Source organism: Dermacentor albipictus, chromosome 3 (assembly GCF_038994185.2).
Source record: "Dermacentor albipictus isolate Rhodes 1998 colony chromosome 3, USDA_Dalb.pri_finalv2, whole genome shotgun sequence".
NCBI lineage: Eukaryota > Metazoa > Arthropoda > Arachnida > Ixodida > Ixodidae > Dermacentor > Dermacentor albipictus.
Window position 1 is genome coordinate 80,242,922 of NC_091823.1, and position 17,595 is coordinate 80,260,516.

At 47.8% G+C, this 17,595-nt stretch overlaps 1 protein-coding gene across 1 annotated transcript in view; it reads right to left on the reverse strand.

The window, feature by feature from the left end:
- Positions 1-17,595, reverse strand: part of LOC135919173 (cell adhesion molecule Dscam1-like) — a 556,253-nt gene that overhangs the window by 460,636 nt on the left and 78,022 nt on the right. The window lies entirely within an intron of this gene.

Here is a 17,595-nt window from a genome sequence, read left to right on the forward strand (position 1 = left end):
AGTAATACAGCGTACTTGTAGCATATCTTCCAGCGTACCACCAAATGTGATGCCCGCACGTATGTTAGTGCTAATTTTCTGTTCCGGTGATAGGTCAAAGCAATCAGTAGAGCATTGAGGTACTCATATGCGTGGCTGCCCAGGCATACCGCCGGCGAAATACTGGGTGGGCTCTGATGATTTGGCACCTATATTAAGTGAATGAGAAACTTTGATGGGTTTATAGTGCAGGATGTCAGTCAACAAAAAACCGCCCTATGTTAGTGACGCAGCCGAGGTATGAAGAAAATGTGAAAAGTATCCGAGAATCGGACGACACACAACGCGAACACCACATGCGCGACATCGGTTCATCGCACATTCACAAAGTCCGCGTTGTCAGCTACAAATATTACGAGTGTCCTTGCTGTTAGCTCGATGCCTGTTTGGAATCCACTTGTAGCTGAAGCTGGCGTTCATAACAACTATTATAACAATTGGATCGGCGTTTTGCTGTCTTTATTCTACTGCCGCAAAAGTGATGCGACAACTGTGAAGACTGTCTTGGGATTGCCGAGACCGACTACGTAGATTATATCATGTGGTCAACAAATGCGGAGGTATACACTATGTGTATACTAATGTCTACAAATAGGCTCTACAGCAATCTCAGCAGTATACAACTTCAGTGGCTTATATCAAACGCAGCTACGTATTATCCACCGGTACCTGCGCTTGGTTACAGCGTTCACGGGTTGGGCCCAGATTAACGATGTTTGTCTATTGTTAATCTATAGACATGCAATACCACGACAACTCAGAGGCAGACGTCTGCCGGCTTTCGCGACTTATTCACCACCTTTGCCACATCATCACCATCTGACCTTCATCAGCTGGTCTCGCGAAGTGTACGTCCGGGAAGCAGCCAGGATTAGGGCCTTCGGGTGCCTGGAAGACCTTTGTGACTCGGACGTTGCCTGTTCCGCCGCGATCCTCGTTCGGTGCAGCTGCACCGAATGACGACTAGCAGTCTGCACGGTTTGCCCGCCGCGCCGGGGTTGCACGCGGTGCCGGTCGCGCATGAACCAGTGCCATATCATCGCCTTCGCAGAGGGCGGGGAGTATGGGAACTCGGCATTACATATTATCGACTTTCTTATATAGACATTCAATACACCAGGAGAGAAAAAGAAATAGAAACCTTAGCCGACTATTATTATTAACTGTCTAATATAGAGAGTCTATAGACAGAGTATGGACAAAAATAAATAGAGACTGTATCGGCTTTCGTCTATAGGTAGTCCATATAGAGGGGAAGCAGACAAAAAAGAAACAAACACTTTACGGAATTTTTTCTATAGACCGTCTATAGACTGCGCGTAGACAAAAAGAAATAAAAACCTTATTGACTTTCGTCTATAGAAAGTCTATAGACAGAGTATATGGACAAAAATAGACAGAGACATGTACCCACTTTCGTCTATAGGTAGTCCATAGAGGGGAAGTAGACAGAAAAGAAACAAACACCTTATCGACTTTTTCCTATAGACCATCCATAATCTACGAGTAGACGAAAACAAATAGAAACCTTATCGACTTTCGTCTTTAGAAAGTCTGTAGACAAAGTATGGACAAAAATAGATAGAGACCACACCCACTTTCGTCTATAGGTATTCCATAGAGGGGAAGGATAGAAAAAAAACACCTTATCGACTTTTTTCTATAGACTGTCTATAGACTGCGAGTAGACAAAAAGAAATAGAAACCTTATCGGCTTTCGTCTATAGAAAGTCTATAGACAAAGTATACCCGCCGTGGTTGCTCAGTGGCTATGGTGTTAGGCTGCTGAGCACGAGGTCGCGGGATCGAATCCCGGCCACGGCGGCCGCATTTCGATGGGGGCGAAATGCGAAAACACCGGTGTACTTAGATTTAGGTGCACGTTAAAGAACCCCAGGTGGTCGAAATTTCCGGAATCCTCCACTACGGCGTGCCTCATAATCAGAAAGTGGTTTTGGAACGTAAAACCCCATAATTTAATTTAATTTTATAGACAAAGTATGGACAAAAATAGATAGAGACCGTAATCCACTTTCGTCTATAGGTAGTCCATAGAGGGGAAGGATACAATAAAGAAACAAACTCCTTATCGACTTTTTTCTATAAACTGTCTATAGACTGCGAGTAGACAAAAGAAATAGAAACCTTATCGACTTTCGTCTATAGAAAGTCTATAGACAAAGTATGGACAAAAGTAGATAGAAGCTGTATCGACTTTCGTCTATAGGTAGTCCATAGAGGGGAAGTAGGCAAAAAAGAGCAAACACCTTATCGACTTTTTTCTATAGACCGTCTATAGACTGCGTATAGACAAAAAGAAATAGAAACTTTATCGACTTTCGTCTATAGACAGTCTACAGACTTTGTATCAACAAAAGTCCAAATCTATAGAAAGGAAAGGTCGTCTATAAGAAGTCTATAGACTTTCTATAGACAGTCTAAAGTCATTTTTGTAAGGGAAACTGCCTGCAAACTTGAATCATCACTCGCGTGGCCATCTGTGTGAATAAGCGGTCGGGTTGTGGGCTTTCGTTGTGGCATTACGCTACAGAGAAGCACCGCACAGGGGCAAGCAATTATTCAGCATTTCGGGCACCAAATCTACTAAGGTCATCTTGGACCAAACTCGGGATAAAGAGAAAACACCTCGTCAAAGTAGAGGGTAAGGTGTCGAATAGTTTCTGATCTCATGACGGATGCCTCAGTGGGACTCTGGCACTGTGCATGACTACGTGGCGCCTTTACAGGCAGTGTGACAGTGCCCACCCAGGCACAGAGAGAACTGGTTCTTGCAGGGAAAGGAGGAAAGGCTGGCACTATCTTCTTCAACCCTTGCGGGAGCACGGCTCAGCGCCAGCAGGGAGAAGGATATGGGAGTGAAGGAGATAGCTTTACACTGTTCATTCCTCCCACCTCTCACCCCGCTCTCACTTTTCTCTCACCGTTTCAGGGTTTCCCTCTCTTTCCTTTTCCTTTATTTTTTTCTCTCTCTCTAAACTAACTAACTCAAGTCGACTCGATGCTCTTTTAGTACTCTAACAATTTGAATGCAGCGCCGTGCATTGCCTGCAGTATACACTACACTACAGTTGTGCTCTTCGGTCATTCCCATGAGGACGTATTGACATGGAAATATGGCTTCGCATCCCTTAGTTCGAGAATACGATTAGCTTGCCAGCAAAGTTAAGGCTTACGCTGTAGTGCTCTTGTAGAGTGAGGGTTGTACCGCAGGACCGTGGAGGTGTAGTGTGTGCTTGTAGGTAAGCTCCTTTGAAAAACAAGTTTGCATGGGCACCTTACAGGGAGTAGACGAGTAGCGTCATGTCGGTGTATGTTTGTGAATACACATGTTTTGGCAAGCAGCCAACGCAGCCTAGATAGCGCAACCCTTACCCGCTTGATACCTTACTGTGTCACAAACCAACCAGGTTTTCCCCTGTCAAACATGTAATCATATGGAAGAGCGAACATGACAGTTTTATGGTACGTACTAATATCCTATCTCTCGTTGCGACACATCCTTTAGCGCCACGTTTTCGACCCGCCTATGCGATGACGGTTGTACGTTTCACTGAAAGAGGACCCCTCATGTTGCGGAATCAGAGATGGAGTGAAGGGACAGCTCCGAATTTGAAGTCCGAGCAGCTCCGGATTGACAACTGGGGCAGCTGGGTATGTGCAACTTCGCATGTGGGACTGGGAATGTGAATACTCTTGGTCGATTCCCCGGAATTGCTATGTGCCACTGGATTGGTGCCCAAATAGACAAGGAGAAGAAGAGGAAAGAAGTGAAGGAGTTGGCAAAAAAGCAGCCCATCGTGGAAAAAGTCAAATGAACAAAGTGGAATGAGAGCATTCACTGATCAATGAGCATTGAGCTGCATCGAAGTGAACAAGGCGAAGTGAAATGACATTTCAGTGAACATCATAAAAGCTTCGCTTGTCACCTATTTTCACATGGGCGTTGGTTCCAAAGATTTTTCCTCCTTCATTTGCAAGCACTATTCCCCGAGAAGCGCGCAGTAGGAACCTTTTCGCGTCACGAACTGCCTGGGCACTAGCCAGAATTGTATCTTGTGCAAAATGCTTGTACTTCTGTTGTTTGTTTGTTTGTTTGTTTGTTTGTTTGTTTGTTTGTTTGTTTGTTTGTTTGTTTGTTTGCACTAGCCGCGCAGGTTTCTAACGCGATAGGCACTCGCAACATGTACTAATATGAAACTTTCACTCGTTCTGTATATAACATTATACAACCGATGAAAGAGTTCTCATTTCCATTGTCGATAGCAAAGGGATTGCAGTACACACGTTACGAATGCGTGTACAAACACGATGCCTAGCTGCATAGGCGCGAAACAACAAAAGAAAAAAAAATACATAGAACCGCATAGTAACCTCTCGGTCGAATTCTTGCAACGTGTCACGTTTTCTCGCTTTCGTGTTGACGCTTGCTTCATTACGCTTTCCGTTTCACGCATTCCCTCTTCCCCTTCCAGTGCTTCCACTACTTTGTTTTCTTCCGACTTGCGCCTCTTGTGGGTCTCGCTCACTCTCGTCTTTTGCTCTTACGGTAAGTGTAGTGCCATCGGTGTAACCGCGAAGAAAAGTTTTACAACGCTGTCGTCTCTCAGCTCTTTGCTGCTGCTGTTCTGCTTCAAAAAAAGGACAGAAGGGCTGCGGGGGGGGGGGGGGGCGTAGTAATGGCAGAGGGGAGCACGAGAAGCCGCTTCGAAACGAGCCCTGCGGTACTAGGAAAGCAATATAGCCATGGTTCAGCAGCCGAGAATAAAAATATATAGAGCGCGCTGCACGCGAATCAGATGGGATGGTGGAGGAGGAAGAAATAGCGAGCCAAAGACGCCGCGGTAGCGACTTGCTAAGACGTCGCCCCCGAGAGTGTGTCGGGGGACCGGCCGCAAGGACGCGCGCTACAAGAGAGCGGAGTGGATGACACTGATGATGATATCGGCCGCATCGCAATCTAGACGAAAGCCTCCTCGCCGTGGCCATCTCTCTTCTTGTTCGCTTAGTTTTGTCCTCGTGACCAACTTTTGATTGTTTTCTTTCTTTATCTCGCTCTCTCTCTCTCTCTCTCTCTCATGCAACCAGGGATTCGAATCGTCACAGGCTTCGTCGTCAGCCTACACGCTATTTACTTCTCGATGCTCCTTTTCAACTACACTCTGAGAAAGCTAAAAGTGACAACAACGCTAAAAAGCATCCTTTCGTACGACAAGAGCGGTTGCGAAGCCAGTGTAGCCTGTGAAAGAATGCTGATATAAAAAGAATAAATGAAAAACGAAGACTGAAGCACGAAGCTAAAGGTCTAAAAATTTGGGAAGTCCAATCTGTACAAAGCGTTTTGAAAGCCGCACTCTCTACCCATTTTAATTCTTCATATTTCTTTTTTCTTTCTTCCTGAATTTTCCGCTCGTCAACAGGATCACAAGACGGCAGAGTGAGAAGCGACTAAAACGCAAGAGAAAAAAAGAGAGCGATATAAAGGGGAGAGGACAGGGCGTGACGAACCATAAAGAAAATTGCGCTCCCCTGTATGAAGGAGCGAGCCAGGCTAAAGTCATTTTTCGCGCTCTTTAGGCACGACGGCGCCAGCCACTGTCCCCGCAGCTACTGTGCAGGGCTCCTCACGGTGGCTTTGAAGGATCTAGAACACTGAGCGCTATTCGCAAAACAGCTGTTGATAGCGCGATTGCCCGCCAAGGTGTAACGCGAACCCCCACGTGGACCAATTATAAGTAGTCTGCAATCGCGAAATACAGTGTGAGTGCGATATACGGAGGCAGCGGACGGGCGGGGGTGTTCTGTAATTGTCCGCCAAGTGTGCTGTCGATTTCCGCGCTAGCTGATTGGATAGAGCTCGATGCCAGTAGGGTATGTGCCAATCGGTACCGCCGGCTCTTAAGCTTCATCCATTCAGTGATCGCTGATACCACAGAATACCCCCCCGCTCCCCCCGTCCCACCCACTCCTAACCCTATAAGTTCATGTAAAAAAAAATTTTCAGTGGAACCTGTCTATCAATGACTGTTAATGCTACAAACCCGGCATTAGAACCAAGCCTAGCCTGAAGTTTTATCATTTTAATAACCATCACCAGCCTTAGTGCCAATAGTTTCTTTTGAATCATGTTGCAACAAGGAGAACATCAATTAAAAGTTCTAATTGTAATTAAGCCTCTCGATGCTGTTCCGATTGGGTCGTTGCAAAGGGGGCCTTGTTTTAAAAAGTAAAATTAACTTGGTTAAACAGAACCAGAGAGCATCAGGCTTTAACCAACAGCGAGCAGAAGCATTCGATTAACTAACCATAAATTACATTTTCTAAATGAATGCGTGGTCTGTTCGTTTGTAAGTCGCTTCTAAGAAAGGAACATGGTTTTTGAAAACGCAGCCTTACTCTCATTGAAGAAACAACAACACGAGATTAAAAACCATAACCAATTAACGCATGTTGTTGGACTAGCGATATAGTGATGGTTTTGCAATGCGTGTAAACTAAAATTACTAGCACAACTTTGCACGCTTGCAACAGCGTTAGTGCACACGCGCCATTTGTTTTCCTCTGAGCAGTTCGAACTACGCTGTGAATATCACACGTAGTGTTTCGATAATACGACACAAAATTTTCTTAGCAATCGATTGATACAGTGTCTGACCAAAAGTGGCGCCAAAGAAAAAAAAGGAAGTGAACTTTAGGTAGCTACCTACAACCATAATAACGGCTTCACTAGAATTGCGAAGTGAGTCAGTGCGTTGCTGCGAACCCTCGGTGGTCCGAGCACCGCTAAGGGGAGGACGGCACTAATAACCATTTCAGCACAGGAACAACTCCTCCTCAGCGTACGATCGGGGCGCCAACTGAGAGGTTACAAAGGGAGGGCACAGAGCAGGCATGGCGGGCATGGAGGCAAAACAGGCCGCCAAGGAGGATTCTGCTGGTCTCATCGGCAATTAACGCGGGCACGCACGCCGCTTCATGCACGATCGGCCGTCCGCTTGGCCAGGCGCCGCGCACTACGCGTGGGCACCCTGCCTGCAGGACGGCACCGAATGGCGTGCCCACCCGCCTGCCCACTCTCTCTCTCTCTCTCTCTCTCTTTCTACCAGAGGTACGCGTTTTGTCCGTGCCGCGCGGACCGACCCAGCCTACCGCGGCTGTAATGATGATGGTACGTGCTCGCCCGCGCACACACTAGCCCCGAAACTCAGGCACGCCGAGTCTTGGCGAGGGACGCGAGATCACGCCATCTCCTCCACGGCACCACTCTAAGCTCGCGCGTGTGCCGGCAAAGAAGGGTGAAGGGGAACAGGCTGGCGGGCCGCGCAGGGTTACTTTCCCGCACAGTACGGGGGTAGGGCGGTGATTCGAGAAAGAGAGGGAAATTGAGTCGAAGCACCGTGTTGTTATTTTTCTTTATTATATTTATTTTAAAGATGTCTAACATGACTCCGAGCGTCGTCATCAAAGCGTGCTCGCTGGAAGGAAACGGACCCTTCCTGAAACACACCCCGAGGGAGATGAAGACGCGGAAAAGAGCCCGGCGACTCCAATGAAGCTATTGAGGCGGGCAGCCCGGTAGACCCGCTAGCCTGACGTGTGCCCGGTAAGGCCGTGCGAGCGTGCATGCGCGAGTGTGTAGGTGTGTACGCCCGCACGCCTACTTACAGACCGACGAGAAAACAGACGGACAGGGTGAGCTACACGCAAGCGGTCGGTCTGGGAGTGCCATTCGCTTATCTTTATTTAGTTTTTTTTTCCTTTCCTACTTTTTTTCTTTCATGGCCCTTGCTCTGAAGGGGTTCCTTCGGACATTCCTGCCGAGAAGTGCGCTGCTTCGCCAGTAAGCTGGGATTTCGTGGCGAGAAAAGTTTTGGGGCCGGACGGCTAGCCGCCGATGCTTTTACTCGCACTACCAGTTCTAGTTTTACGACTCTTCATGCTGCCGCTGAAGGGGTCACGGTACTGGCGGCGTTACGCTTTCAGGCGGTGTGGCTGTGCCTTGTTTTATCTTTATTTACTGCATTATTCGCGTATGTTATTTATTTCCTCTTTCGCCACGAGAAGAAACTTTGAGAAAGAAAAGGCAGCTTCCGCTTTATTTTTCTTATCGTTCTTGTTTTACCTCTTCTGGGTTATTAACCTCTTCACGTTCGTTTATTTCTGCTCCTAAGTTTAAAAATCGCCTGCTTTCCCCATTTGATTTGGAAAAAAAACGCACTGTTGGTATTCGATATCGCATGCAGTAACAGTATTTGCGCCTTTAAACACCATAAAGACTGCAAAGGAAAGCTGGGTACCGTTATTAGGAACATGCAGATTCAACTCACTTAGGCTGAAAGAGTAAGTGCATTTACGTACTACCGATATGTTGTTTCTATGCCTAGCCTAAATAAAGCGAAATCAAAAGAAGAAATAGTTGAGAAATGCAAGATTTAGAAGCAGATTTTTTGCTAGAATGTTTTTATTTCTCATTCATGTCTCTGAATAGGAAAGAAACGGCTTAAAACATTTCACCCATGACAAAATGCGTAGCTGCATTCCTTTGGATGTTATTACACAAGGTAAAAGAAGTATTTTAGTGACATTCTCACCTGATATGCGTTATACTGATTCTGATAAAATTCATCTTGTGTACCGAAATGTTGCCCAATTACTCGATGAAATAAACAGATAGCTGCGAACCTTACAATGCAGCTGTTTATTTAATACTGACTGGGGAAAAATAACTCCAATAGCATTAGCTCAATAGTAGGTGTTACCATAATAAAAAGTAGGAAGCAACAAATCGCACACGTTAGTGACGTTCCTAGAATTTGTCTCGCGCGCACTTAACATTTCGTACCGTGTAACTCAGGCTAAAAGTTTCCCCACTCAAAAAGAACATTCCTAAAGCACTAGCATGCTTCAATAGTCTAAGTGAAACAAACGAACAAAACAAAGGACAATCTTTTACAAAATGTTACTTTTTGGCGTTAGCGTTCCAGCGAAAATGCAGTTCTAGTGAGTTAAATACGTAGGCATTTCTGTGCTTACTCATCGAGAAAACCCATTCGTCCGTCACGTGAGAACACTGCTTTCAATAAAGGACCTGCAGCAACGAGCGAATCGATCTTCGTGCTGCATCTTGCTTCAAGGCGAACTAAGCGGCGAGAACATTGCGCACACGAAGCTATCAGCTCTCGGTGCTCTCTGTCCCCATCGCAGATCGCTTTCAAGAAGGACCCGCGTGGCTGGGCCATACGCATCCGCTGTTCGGAATATGCTTGATCACGGCTGATAATGGTTCCACGGGAATTAATTAAGATACTAAAGAGCAATAACGGCTCATAATAACCAGAACGTCATCACCCGCCACCCGCAGTAGTTTGCCTGCGGTATCAATTCACCTTGCACTGCTGTCCGTAGCCGTTAGTGTCGCCGCTGCGCTGACGTTTATACCGGTCGAATCGAGTTTCACAAGATTCATAATTACACCAGGCTGCGTGCAGATGAGCAAGTGGCACAATGCTTACGCGTAGTAAGGCAACTCCCAGAGGATTTTCCGCATGAACTTTGTTCGAAGAGGAACAACTTCAAAAGCGAATAACTTACTATGGCTTTTAACCCCGTTTTGTGTTTGCGGCTGGTGGTAAGAGATTGTACTTTCACAGCTTTCACAGTCGATACAGACGCGTTGATACAGAGCGTGCTTGCTATCGCACAAACGAGTTGCGGGAAGCGTTTGCCGCCGAATGCTAACTATTATAGTTCGTTGAGATGTACGTTCTGTCCACTTATATTAGCGCTAGAAATGTGCTGTTTAACGGATCTGTTTTCTCCGGAGTATTACGCAATGAAATGACAAGCGCTATCTAACTATCCCCAGTGCCACAACCATATACACAGTCAAATGCATCACTTCTTTCTTTTTTTTTTCTAAAAGCGTTCGGCTATTCGCTTACGTCGACCGTCATCCACCGATGACCGAATTCATTTTTTTTGCAGTATATCTATATCTCTTGATACAATACATTTTTTTATATTTTATTCGTTGACTTTATTCTTGATTGTACATTTTATAAGTGCAGTTATTCGGAGGTTCCCAGAATACCGCTCTTTATTTCAACATGATACATGAAACGTACGTTTGCTTTTTCACATAACTCTCACTAGCAAGCAGGTGCACCCTTTACAGTGAAGAAAGAAAATCTCGAGGCTGAACTGAACCATCCTTTGTGAGGAAGAAAAGAAATGATTTCGAAATTCCATTAGGGGGCCTCCTCAATAAGTGAAAATCAAGACGAACTCAGGTTGATGGAGACGGTTTGCGCATGCTTAACTTCAGATGTTTCTGTTCAGGTCGTTTCAAGTAAAAGCAGTGCATCGACTAGTCAGAAATATAATAATTTGCCCTTCAGCGATTCCTTTATCTCTCTAACTTGACGGCTTGGCACAAAAGAAGTGGAGGAACCATATACGAAAGTTCCGAATTCACCTGATATGATTAAACTTAGTCTAGCGGGTTGCAGTGCAGTCTGGGACATTTAAAATTTTGTTCTATACGGTGTAAGTATGACTGAGGTATGCGCCGGCGCCTTTGCGCGGCCGTTCACCCGCTCTGTCGTCCCTACGCCTCTTCCCTTTCCTCTCGCGACGGTTGTCAGGGGTGGCGCTCCAGTGCCGGTGGTTTGCGGTGGGGCCGCTGGCGTTGCGGGTGTCGCTTTGCCGCTGTCCGCACAATGCGCGCGGAAGAGATCTTTCCGGGACAGTACTGGGGGTACGCACACGCTTTCCTCTCGTCCGCCAGCCCCTTCGTGTCTCAGACTTGAGCTCACCTACTGTGCCTTGACACGTACGGCGAGCGCGTACCTTGTGTTGATCTTTACCTGACGCTAAGCCGAAGAGCGGTGCCTCGTGCTCGCGTGTGGTGGTACTACGCCGAGCTACACTTAACGGAGGCCCAAGCCAAGAGAGATAGCCAGAGCTCTCGCGAGTGGGTCTATTGGTCATCGCGAGAGAAAGCGGCATACCGGCGGGGACTTTTCATAGCGGTGGGTAGCGGGCAGCCATCCCCTGGCAGCGACGAGCTAGCGGAGCCCGTGTCTGTATTTTCGCTCTTGGCGCAGGAGCCCTTTGATTCTCGCGCCGGTCCGGGACCATGCGTTTGTGCAGGGTTGGGTACAACGGGAAACAATAAACGCTTTCCGCTAGTTCAGGACAATACTGTGTTCTCTTGCGTGCGCAGAGTTCGGAGCCCCCTTTAGCGGCCTGAGCGCGTCCGCAGCAGCGTGCTAGAGTACGTGAGACGACGGCTGACTCAGCGCTGTAGCTCGCTAAGCTCAAACCCGCGGTTGTCGGTACCCATGTGAGATATCGGACCCCTACATTAGCACCCAACGCGAATTCAAACGCTCACTAGGCCTTTGTTTGCGCTTAGCCAAGTCATTACGCCTTTACGAATCGGGCTAGCCACATTATGTCGGTCAGGCACAGTGACCTTTGTCCCTGTAGTGCTAGCAGACGCCGCCATGCTCGAGAACACTGCCAGTGTCTCCCTTGAGCAGCGAGCCCCTGCACCCTGACCTGTCGCAGCCCCGTGTGCCGACAACACGAGGCGCTCCAGCTCCCACTGAAAAAATCGGGTCGTTTGGAAACGGGCCACAGCCCTCCCCGAATTGTGCACTTCGGCACATTATTCTGCCACGGCTTCCTTCGAAATGCAAGGCAGTGCGATGTCGCAGCCCTCACGATCGGCCCCCTGTGGAGTTTACGGAGTGCAGTAAGGAAACGGGGCCTTAGTTCTTCTTGACTTAAATTACGCTAAATTAGATGCACACATGCCTCCTCAAGCAACATGAAAGAAACACTCAGTTTTCACGAGTTTGTAGTGACTAAACACACATGTCTCTGCTCCTAGATATCCGACTCCAAATTCTAATTGTCGTTCGCATGATTACGCATGCAAGATAGTTAGGATCGCTGCAAAGCTCCTCCCTGATGGGACGTGGTCGTTACGTGTGGCATTTAGTCTGACAACGGGGCGGAGGCATAGGCAAGGATGATAACTGTTCCCTTTGGCCTCTCGGCTGGCGAAATCAAGATATGACAGCTCAGTGTGCCGTGAAGTATTTGCTTTTGATTTCAATAAAACGTACAGTACTTGGAAATAGGCACTCACTTTATTTGCGTAGCCCAGGCAAGGGCCATGCCCGCTCGTCTAGTAGCCGTTACGCACGTGCACTGCCCTCCGGCTTCTCCGCTCGCGCCATTATCTCGGCATGGCAGCACCGAGATCGTTACAGACTGTGCGGTTGCGTGTTACGACAGCGGTTCCGGGTTTTTCGAATTTTCGTTTCCCCAACCGAAAGAGGAAGGGGGACAGTTATCATCTTTGCCAGTGCCTCCACTCCGTTGTCAAGCTAAACGCCACACGCAACAGCCACCTCCCATCAGGGGGGAGCTTTGCACCGATCCTGATTCTCTCGCATGCGTAATCATGCGAACGACAATTAGAACTTGGAGTCGGATATTTCGGAGCACAGACACTCTAGAAAAATTCTTCCAACTGATACAGTGTGGAAACATGACTGCCTCTAGCTTTTCAATACAAACACTGCCACTTACTGCACTCAACAAAAAGGTACTTATTTAATTGCAGTTCATTGGGCTGCTGACAGCGATAATTATGGTCTCACTTCCCCCTGGCCACATGGCTTATCTGCCCAGGTGGTCTTCGTGTGCCTCCCCATTGCCTAACTTTAAGAAAATCATAGAGCTTAATTGTGAACACCCCGCATACTCAGACAAGAGAGAGAAAACAAGGGTAGGAAAGGCAGGGAGGTCAACCAGAACAGCATCCGGTTTGCTACCCTACACTGGGGGTGGGGGAAAGGGGAATAGAAAGCGGAAGAAAGGGAGAGAGTAAACACTGAGTACGTGTGGGAGGGACACCATACACAAGGACACTATAAACGGTCTGTTAAGCCCGTGCACTTCAAGTACTGCACCAGTGCACGAATCGCTTTTCGAGTCAGTGACGGTTGTGGCCACGGTCCGAGTATTTTTGACTCGGTGAAAGGTCTCGAGTCCTGTCTGCGTAATGTTGCCAGCAGAGAGAGGCGTTGGACATCGTAGTGAGGGCAGGTACACAATAGGTGCTCGATGGTCTCCTCGCACCCACAGGAGTCGCACGTCGGGCTCTCGGCCATTCCCATACGGTAGGAGTATGCGTTCGTAAACGCCACTCCCAGCCACAAGCGACACAACAAGGTTGCTTCGCCGCGGGAAAGGCTAGATGGCAGTTGTAGCCGTAGCGTGGGGTCCAGTTTACGTAATCTGCAATTGAAGCCACTTGAAATCCAGAGATCTTGGGACTTCTTGCGCGCAAGTTGGCGAAGTTCTCTGGCAGCGTCCGACCTCGCCAAAGGTGTTGGGCGCGTCTTGGTATCCTCGTGGGCACACCGGGCAGCCTTGTCAGCTAGGTTGTTGCCGATGATGCCACAGTGAGCAGGGATCCACTGAAATATAATGTGGTGTCCTCTTTCCAGAGCATGATGGTGCAGTTCCCTGATTTCAGATGTCATTTGCTCGTAAGTTCTGGGACGTAATGCGGACTTGATGCTGTGAAGGGCTGCCTTAGAGTCACAAAATACGACCCATTTCTCTGTTGGCTCTTCGGTGATGTATATCATAGCGGCATGGAGAGCTGCAAGTTCTGCCGATGTAGATGTAGTCGTGTGCGACAATTTGAATTTAACTGTAACGGTCTTGGCTGGAACGACGAATGCGGCAGTTGAGCTGGTAGGTGAGGTCGAACCATCGGTATATATATGTATGTGGTCATGATACGTCTGGTGCAGTAATAGGAGCGTAAGTTGCTTCAGAGCCGGCGATGGATGATTGGACTTTTCTGTAATTCCAGGAATAGCAAAATTCACTTGAGGTGGTCGCAGGCACCACAGGGGAGAGGAAGGTTTCGCCGCTGGTGTAAAAGATGCCGGTATTACTCTTGATGAGCGCTAATCACTCGTGAAAAGGTCGCTTGAGGTCTATCTGCTGGTAGAGGGGCCAAATGATGGTCGGAGATCCTTGACAGATGGCGAATGTGCGCTCTGAGAGAGTCGACAGCTACATGAGTCTCGATTGTATGGTCTCCTGCGATGGCGATTGTTGTTGCGGTTGAAGTGCACCGAGGCAGCCCTAAACAAGCGCGTAGGGCTTGACCTTGTATGCTCTCCAAGGCACGAAAGTTCGTCTTGCATGCACTTGACAATACTGGTAGGCTGTAACGTAGGAGTCCAAGAAACAAAACCCTGTACAGTTGCAACATAGAATGGACTGGTGTACCCCAGTTTTTCCCACATAAAAATTTGAAGACCTGAGCAATGGCGACTAGCTTCTTCTTTAGATAGACGCAGTGAGGGCTCCACGAGAGGTTGCGGTCAATGATGACGCCCAGAAAGCGATGCGTCTTAACATAGGATACAGCTTGACCATCGATGGTAACAGGATACGATGACATTTGTTTCCGCGTAAAACCAAGTAATGCGCACTTTTCAGTAGAAACACTGAGGCCTTGTTCTCAGAGATAAGAAGCCGTCATGGTTGCCGCCCGCTGAAGCCTGGCTCTTAGCTGAGCGCGAGTCACCGCAGAGGCCCAGAGGCAAATGTCGTCGGCGTATATTGAGACATGTACTGTCTGCGGTAGGTAATCCGCTAGTCCTACCAGAACGAGGTTGAACAAAATAGGGCTCAACACTCCACCCTGCGGCACACCACGGCAGATGTAATGGTCTGAAGTTGGGCCATCTTCGGTCTGTACGAAAAAACGCCTCTCAGTCAAATAGTCCCGAATCCATTGATACCTCCGGCCACCAACTCCAACAGCCTCAAGTGAGTTTAGTATGGCCTCATTGGCGACGTTGTCGTATGCTCCTTTTATATCCAGAAAAAGTGCCGCATATAGGCGCTTGAGGCTTTTTTTTATTTTGGACCCATGTTACGATGTCAATGACGTTGTCGATGGACGTGCGACCTCGACGAAAGCCTGTCATGGCGTCCGGATAGATGTTGAATCGTTCTAGGTACCATTCCAAGCGAGCAAGAATCATTCTTTCCTTCACTTTGCCAACGCAGCTCGAAAGCGCAATCGGACGATATGATGAGATCTCAAGCGGAGACTTTCCAGGTTTCAGAATGGGGATCAAGCGGCTCGATTTCCATTGTTTATGAACGGCGCCATTCTGCCAAGACTCATTGTAGTAGTTGAGAAGCTCATCACGTGCGTCATGTCCAAGGTTGCATAGGGCAGCATACGTGATGCCATCAGGTCCTGGTGACGAAGAACGCCTGCAGGTCGCCAACGCAGCATCGAGCTCTTCGAGTGAAAATAGCACGTTTATTTCTGGTACACGTGCCTCAGGGATGTCATTCAATGCTGCGTCAGTAATGATGGCCACGGACCCAGCAACACGTGCACAGAACTCTTGAGCCACTTGAAGTTCCGAGCGGAGTTGGTAGAGGGCCAGAGCAGCGAAGGGCTTCCTTCGCTGACCATTCTAACCTAACCATTCTCCATATGTGCGAGAGCGATTTTCGGGGATCAAGCGACTGACATAATGTTTTCCATCGCTTATCTTCCAATTTATCCATGCGACGCTGGACTTTCTTTTGTATGCGTCGTGAAGCCCTCAGATCCAAGACAGACTTCGTGCGCCGATACCTCCTCTCCGCCTGTCGGCGTGCCGCACGCAGCCTCTCAAGTTCGATGTCCAAGTCTGTTCGCCTTGTTGACCTTGTAAGCGAGCAGATGGATGTTTTCAATGTCTCTGCGATTGCTTCTTCGAGGGTGTGTGAGAGGCCTTCCCGACGTGTGTCATCCATATCCTTCTTAAATTTTGACCAATCAACTGTACGCAAGACAGTAGAGGAGCGTTGCTCAACTCCTCTAATCTTTATGTATGTTGGAATATGGTCGCTTCCATGTGTTTCTATATCCGTAAACCATTGGACGCTCGAGGCAAAGCGCCGTGACACCAAAGTTAAGTCCAAGCAGCTACTGTAGGTCGTGCCTCGCAGAAATGTAGGGCTGCCATCATTCACACAGCACAAATCATGGTCAGCAGCAAAGGAGGCAAGGCGCCTGCCTTTGGAGTCAATTTTAGTGTTTTCCCATAGCTGGTGATGCGCGTTGAAGTCACCTGTGATAATCCAGGGGCCATTGTTCATTAGTAATATTTTCTTTAGTCGTTCGCTGTCAAAGTGACCCGCTGGGGATATGTAGGCTCCAATTAGTGTAAATGACACATTCTTCTTTTGGACATTTAGGCAGACATATTGGTTGTCGTCATGAGGCTCTATCGCGTTAGCGACATATCTTAGCGACTCAGACAAGATTATCTGAATACATATGACGCAGTTTTGATTCCGCCCGAAACCGGATAAGTCGTTAATGATTTCCTTTCGTTGAAGAGTTGCACATGCCGAGAGCACATACTCACTGACCCAAGTTCGCGTGAGTGAGTGAGTGAGTGAGTGAGTGAGTGAGTGAGTGAGTGAGTGAGTGAGTGAGTGAGTGAGTGAGTGAGTGAGTGAGTGAGTGAGTGAGTGAGTGAGTGAGAGTGAGTGAGTGAGTGAGTGAGTGAGTGAGTGAGTGAGTGAGTGAGTGAGTGAGTGAGTGAGTGAGTGAGTGAGTGAGTGAGCGAGCGGGCGAGTGGGCGAGTGAGTGAGTGAGTGAGTGAGCGAGTGAGCGAGTGAGTGAGTGAGTGAGTGAGTGAGTGAGTGAGTGAGTGAGTGAGTGAGTGAGTGAGCGAGCGAGCGAGCGAGCGAGTGGGTGAGTGAGTGAGTGAGTGAGTGAGTGAGTGAGTGAGTGAGTGAGTGAGTGAGTGAGTGAGTGAGTGAGTGAGTGAGTGAGTGAGTGAGTGAGTGAGTGAGTGAGTGAGTGAGTGAGTGAGTGAGTGAGTGAGTGAGTGAGTGAGTGAGTGAGTGAGTCAGTCAGTCAGTCGCAAAAGGTAATCTAATTACACGAGTGTGAACCACCTCACAATTGTTGCGTGGCACCTAATGCAAAAAGTTGAACTATAAACATCACAGACTGCCACGAGAAAAAAAAAATCTGAAAAAGCAAGTGCGACTCGTAAACAACGCTCGATGCATCTCTCTGTCCCTGCAGAGATGCGTCGTGTCAGCAGACAGGCAATGGTGACAGAGTGTCTCAATGCGATGGAGCACAAAAGTGGAGAGCGATTGGAAAGGTCAAAGGAATTCCACATCTCAAAAGTAAAAAAAAAATTGTGAGCAGCCAATTTTAAGAGAACATTAGAAGCACGCTACGCTATTGCTTTCTGGTCTTCCTTCGCACCGTGCAGAGTAAATTTAATATGTTGCGAATGCCCCCTAGAGTTCAAAGCAACTGAGCACTTTTCTTAACTCTTTAGTTTACCTTCCTGGCACAATTGGCAGTTCCTTGTTTGTTTGCTTGTTTGTTTGTTTGTTTGTTTGTTTGTTTGTTTGTTTGTTTGCTCCTTTGTTTGTGAACACTCGTATTTGTTTGCGTTTTCT